The 6,152-nt window shown below is 51.6% G+C and overlaps 1 long non-coding RNA gene across 2 annotated transcripts; it reads right to left on the bottom strand.

Moving 5' to 3' along the window:
- Positions 1–1,865: 1,865 nt before the first annotated feature.
- LOC125483948 lies at positions 1,866–5,535 on the bottom strand. Of its 2 annotated transcripts, none has more exons than XR_007262814.1 (3): positions 5,455–5,535; positions 2,129–2,159; positions 1,866–1,978 (listed from the first exon to the last, which is right to left on the bottom strand). It is a non-coding gene; the product is annotated as an uncharacterized LOC125483948 (long non-coding RNA). The 2 variants fall into 2 exon arrangements; XR_007262815.1 differs by having other exon boundaries at positions 2,129–2,286; positions 5,455–5,525.
- Between the last annotated feature and the right edge of the window lie 617 nt (positions 5,536–6,152).

Below are 6,152 nucleotides of genomic sequence, written 5' to 3'. Positions count from 1 at the left end.
TATGTGCTCCTCGATGAACTTCTCCAGGTCCGGCTTGTCTCCTGGGAGACCCGCCAAGCTGGCCTTGTCCTTGCAGGCCATCGGAGGGTGCTCTTGCATAGCCACGTTGACCGCCAGGGGCCTGGGCGCCAGCCTGGCGAACTTGCCGAAAATGATCTCGGCGTAGGACTTGGCATTGGTGTTAGGGGGGCTGACCTGCTGCTCGGCGCTTTCCGACCGTGAGAAGTAGCCCGAGTCGGTGCTGCCCTTGCTGTGGGGGCTCAGCAGGTTGACGGACTGCTCACTATCCTGGCCTCGCTTCTCGTTCAGCCGTAGCGCCAACCTCTGCTTGATGGTGTGCGGCCCGCCGTACTTCCAAACCACACCAGGGGGGCTCGGGCAGGCTTCCGTCTTGATGTAGGCCTGAGAGGCCTCGGTCTGAGCCTGAAGGCCGCACTTGGGGACGATCAGGATGGGCACCTTGATGGGCCCGGCCGAGGGCTCCTCCCCCAGCACCTCGGAGTCCGAGCTGTATTTTTGAGCCGCCCTGAGGGAGCGGTGCGGGGCGGAAGCGCCACCCTCGGCCGCCTCCGGCTCCGGCGTGGCTGGCAGGGACAGCCTCTTGCCGGCGCAGATCTCCTCGTCCGTATCTGTGCTCTCATCGGCGTCGGAGTGCAGCCCAGCCTCCTCGCCGGTTCCCAGGGGCTCCGTGTCCGAGCGGCAGCTGGGCTCGGTCTCGGCTTCGGCAGACAGTAGGCCGGCCTTGATGGCGTGGGCGTGGGACTTGCGGTGTTTGTACAGGTTGCTCTTGGTCTTGAAGGAGAAGCCGCAGGGAGCACAGGGATAGGGCCTCTCCCCTGTGTGGGAGCGGATGTGCTTCTTGAGAACGCTGGGCTTGGCGCAGGCCCGCCCACAGTACTGGCAGATGTGTTTGCCCGGCTTCTTGGGTTTCTTGTCCCTGCGCAAGGCCTCGTCCCGGGGCCCGGGCACGGCCTGGGGGTAGTGGCGGTAACAGGCTGGGGTGGGGGCCTTGCCCAGCTGGCGAGGCCGGTGCTGGACGGGCAGGAAGACCTCAGGGGGTGCGGCCTCCAGGGGGCGGCTGAAAGGCCAGGGGTGCCCCTCCCCCCCGGCTCCTGGCTCCGGGGCTGGGTACCCCCGGGGGTCAGGCCGCCGCTGGAAATGGGGGAAGGGGCGGGGTGCGTAGTGGTGGTAGGGGCCGCTCAGGAGTTGCCGGGACTGGGCCTGGCGAGGAGCCTCGGCGGGAAGCTGGAGTTCATGGCAGTAGTAAGGCCCCGTCCCACCGACGGGGCCGGGGTGGGGGTCCGGAGCCAGCCTCTGACCCCCTCGTTCGGGGAAAGCGCCAGGCGGTAACCGGGGGGTGTCCCGTTGGACCGGGCCAGCGACACCGCCGCTGTCAGCTGCACTCAGCATCGCGCGTTTCGGCTCCATTTCCGGTCAGGACGGTCGCTAAGTGCCAGGGCTTCGCTGCTGAGGCTCCGTCAACTGCATCTAAAGCTTGGTTGGGTCTCCCGGTGCCGCCATCTGCCGATCACCGCTGGCATGGGCCCAAACAGCTGCTCCCTCTGAGGTCACTCACTGTGGGAGGGTGTCGCTGCAGAGGGATCGTTGCTCACAAGATTCTTCACGCAGCTTCCTCCGACGGGACTCAAGCTGTCCTCCTTGCTGCGTGCGCGGCTGGTCGACGGTACACCATCACTTTCAATCGTTCGGCCTTCTCCATTGTCAAACAGCCTGCCTTCTCAACGGGCACAGCAAGATGCCAGCTGCAGACACGCTCCTCCTCGCGCAGCCCCCCACCCCTTCACATTCCTTCGGGGGAGTTGCGGCGGTGGCGGGGGGGGGGGGGGGGGGGAAGGTGAAGCGCACCCAGATGTTGAAAGGTGGTGGGAATCCGTAAGCCGCTCGCTCTGCCACCCCCCACCAATACCAGATTTGCGACGTCCTTCAGTGTTTCCGCAAGGGTCGCTAGGTCAGCTTCCTGAAAGAAAAAAAAGAGGGGGGGGAAGCAAATAAAAAATACATGAATAAGAAGAAAGATCCCACAGAATATAGTGTCATTTAACACATTGATGTGAGGCCAACAGGCTCTTATGAGCATTCCGCTGTAGCTCAGTGGTAGCGCACTCACCTCAGTCTCAGAAGGTCCTCGGTTCGAGTCCCTGCCCAGGGGGAATAAGCAGAACAGGAGGGAAAAACAAACAGTCAGGTCATTCGGCCCCTCAATCTCCCTTCTTGTTCACTCATCTTTTTTGGAACTCTATCCACGTTTCGCAACAATGTGGGATTCTGCGCAAAACAGGAACCAAAAACAAACAGAAATGTAGATGACGGGAAAAGCGAAAGTGAAGTGGAAACTATCAAGAAGTGGGTCAGGCAGTCTCCAGAGTATACTCTGTTGGAGCAGCGTTCCATTCTGAAATGGCGGGTCTGTGGGGTGAAGCTGCGGATTTTACATAGAAACACAGGAGACGGGCACAAGCGTAGGCCAGCTGAGCCTGCTCGATATGATCATGGCCTACATGTGGGCCCATTATCATGAGTTTGAAATAATAATAACATTCACTTGTAGGGGGTGCCTTGTGACTAGAATATTCCTGGGCTCCTCTCCTCACTCCCTCTCTGCGAACTGAGGTCATGCCAAACTCCTGACCAAGGCCTAATCAGCTGTCCCTCCTGTAGTCTCTGAGTTACACTGGCTCCCAGTTAAGCAGCATCTTCATTTTAAAAGCCTTCATCAAATCTCTACAGCCTTACCATACTCTGTCCCCTGTAACCCCCTTGAATGCCACCACCTCTCTCTAGATGTGGCCATTTCAGCAACAGGTCCTCCTGATATTAAATTGCACCGCCATCGAAACAGGCAGGTTTTGGAACAACGCTTTTTTTAAAAAATCATTATGGGATGACAGCGTCACTGGCTAGGCCAGCAATTATTGCCAGAGGGGGTCTGGGTTGAGTACCAGGCTTGTAGGAATTCTCGTGGGCGTCTTTGGTTGGCTTTGTCCTAGGATGGTTATGTTGTCCCAGTCAAACTGGTGGCCTTCTTTGTCAGAGTTTCTATCAACTCCGTCAACAAACCTGTGGAAATAGGCCCCATATATCAATCGCTACAAAGCAGAACCGGAAACAAGGCCACCCACCACATCAGACCAGACCCACAGCAGGACAGACCAACAATGCTTCATCGGGGGAGCGCTGATGATGTTACCTGGTACGGTGACAAAATGTCTGCAAACCAACCGACCAGCTCGGAAAAACAAATCAACAACCCCATCCACAACACTGAGCTACAAGTCTTCTCAAAAACTCTAAAAACTCAACCACGTTGCCGTGGGCCTGGAATCACATGTAGGCCAGACCAGGTAAGGATGGCAGCTTCCTTATCTCAAGGACACTAGTGAACCAGATGGGTTTTTCCCAACAATCAATAATGCATTCACAGTCATCATAGGCTCTTAATTCCAGACTTTTATTGAATACAAATTCCACTACCTATGAGCCTGGGTCCCCAGTACGTTACCTGGGTCTCTGCATTAACACCCCAGTGATAATACCACTAGGCCATTACAAAACTTACGGGCTGGAAAAAGTTCAGTTTTGAAGAAGGGTCATACCAGACTTGAAACATTAACACTGTTTCTCCACAGATGGTGCCTAACCTGCTGAGTTTCTCCAGCAATTTCTGTTTGTGTTTCTGATTTCCAGTGCCTGCCTTATTTTGCTTTTCACCTGACATTTTTTCAGCCTCCTACACTTCAGCATAGGCCCTTTAAGAAAACAACGTAACGATGCATCTGGAATCAACCCTTAGCAGGAGGACCACTTTAAACACCTGCTAGTCTAACAAACATCTACCCAGAACCACCTCTTCATGATATTTTATCAACCCGAATAAACTATCTGCCTATTTGAAGGCTGAGATAGATTTCTAATCAGTTAGGTCATCAAAGGTGATGGGGGTAAGGCAGGAAAGTGAATATGAGGTTTGTCAGATCAACCATGTTGAATGGCAGAGCAAACTTGACGGACTGCATGGCCTACTTTTGCTCCTATATCATATAGTCTTAACACTGTGACATTTTTTGAAAAAAATAAAGTGTGGGTGACAACAGTTTCTTGACACATGCTCCACGGTAAAACCATGCCCAATGTACAGGGGTAGCATGGTGGTTAGCACTGCTGCCTCATGGCGCCAGGGACCCGGGTTCGATTCCACCCTCGGGCGACTGTCTGTGTGGAGTTTGTCCATTCTCCCCGTGTCTGTGTGGGTTTCCTCTGGGTGCTCCGGTTTCCTCCCAAAGATGTGCAGGTTACAGTGGATTTGGCCGTGCTAAACTGCCCCATAGTGAGCAGGTTAGATGGATCAGCCATGGGAAATGCAGGCATAGGGTTAGTGTGGGCTCAATGACCTGTTTCCAAGCTGTAGGAATTCTATGAATTAGATTCAACTGTCAAACAAATCAGCACCATTTTCCCATGCAGTGTAAATTATTGTTCCATGTGAAATTCAGTGTTTTTGTGATTCTGTCCTAACAAACGCAAGATAAAAACCTTCATTTTTATAGCTGTATGACCATGGAAGTACGTAAATAGGTTTCATTAGTTTAGGACTGGGTTTGGCACTTATCGTAATCCTGGAACCTCCATATTGCTGAGCAAGAAGTAATGAATGGATGGATTACACTCCAGCTCTAGGACCCAGGCACACATCCATTCCAGCACGAACCCCAGCCTTGTTTTATTTGGATGGATGGTAACTTTAGAACATAGGAACAGGAATAGTCCATTCAGACCCTTCAGTGTGGTCAAGATGGCCCGAAAGCTCTGTTTCCATGCTGTATGACTCTATGAGCCTGTTCTACCATTCAATATGGCTATGCTTGATGTGTGGCCTAACTCCATATACCTGCCTTTGGTCCATATCCCTTAATACCTTTGCTTTATAAAAATGTATCCACCTCAGCTTTAAAATTAACAACTGACCCAACATCCACTGCCGTTTGCAGAAGAGAGTTCCAAACCTCAACCACCCTTTGTGTACGCTTCCTACATTTCTCCTGAATGGTCTGACCCTCATTCTCAGACCATGCCCTCTAATCCAGAGGAAATAGTTTGTCTTGTATCTACGCTGTCTTTTCCTGTCAATACCTTGGAGACTTAGTCTGGGGGCTGTTCAAGCGAATTCCCAACGGCCACACAGCAACAACACAGAATTAATTACCATCTGATAGACACGTCACTCGTAGGATAGTTCCTGGATAATACGAGTGTGTCTTGGTAGAAGGCGCTGTATTGAGATTGGGGCTGAGATGACACAGCAGGAGGTTATATATCCTGCACCTAAGCATATAGCTGTCAAAACAGTAAATCTTCCCAGCAATGCTAATGTTAACATTCCTCATCGTGTCGAGTTCATAAGGCACAAACAAATATCACATTAGAGCCACCCATTACCTAGTTTTCCGTCAAGTTCCACTTCTGTGTGCTAATTCCAATTCTCCCTTATCATGGCATCAGGTTTCTCTGGAAAGGATTAAACATAGAGCCTGTAAGAACATGCTTTATAATCGTGACTCGGTTTATGAGGCTTAACACAATAGTTATAGACAGACAGGCACCTATGTTCTTGTTGTATGATGAATAATTAAACCACAGATTTCCAGATAAATGCTGAACTAAAATCTCATACACAAGGAAATTTGCAATTAACCTTCCTTTGAGAAAAGAAATCTATATCATTAGCAGCGTTTCTGGTGAAGATATCTCATAACATACAACAGTCACTCAGTTCATGAGAGGGACTTGGGATTTGGAGAAGGTGATGGGGGAAGAAATAGTGGAATTCCAGAACTTTGGACCTCAGCTATGAAAGGCACGGATGCCAACAGTGATAGATGGAGGGGATGGGCAAGAGATCAGAACTTGAGGAGCAGCACAGAAATCCCGGAGCAATGTAGGACTGCAAGAGGTTACCGAGAAAGACTTAATGCTTCTCTCCCTCTTCGACAGAATATTTTCTAATCTTAAATCATGCAGCACTCATTTCAGAGATAGTAGGAACTGCAGATGCTGGAGAATCTGAGATAACAAGGTGTAGAGCTGGATGAACACAGCAGGCCAAGCAGCATCAGAGGAGCAGGAAAGCTGACCCC

This window comes from Rhincodon typus, chromosome 9 (assembly GCF_021869965.1).
Source record: "Rhincodon typus isolate 14 chromosome 9, sRhiTyp1.1, whole genome shotgun sequence".
In the NCBI taxonomy this organism is placed as follows: domain Eukaryota; kingdom Metazoa; phylum Chordata; class Chondrichthyes; order Orectolobiformes; family Rhincodontidae; genus Rhincodon; species Rhincodon typus.
This window is presented reverse-complemented; position numbering and strand designations above follow the sequence as displayed.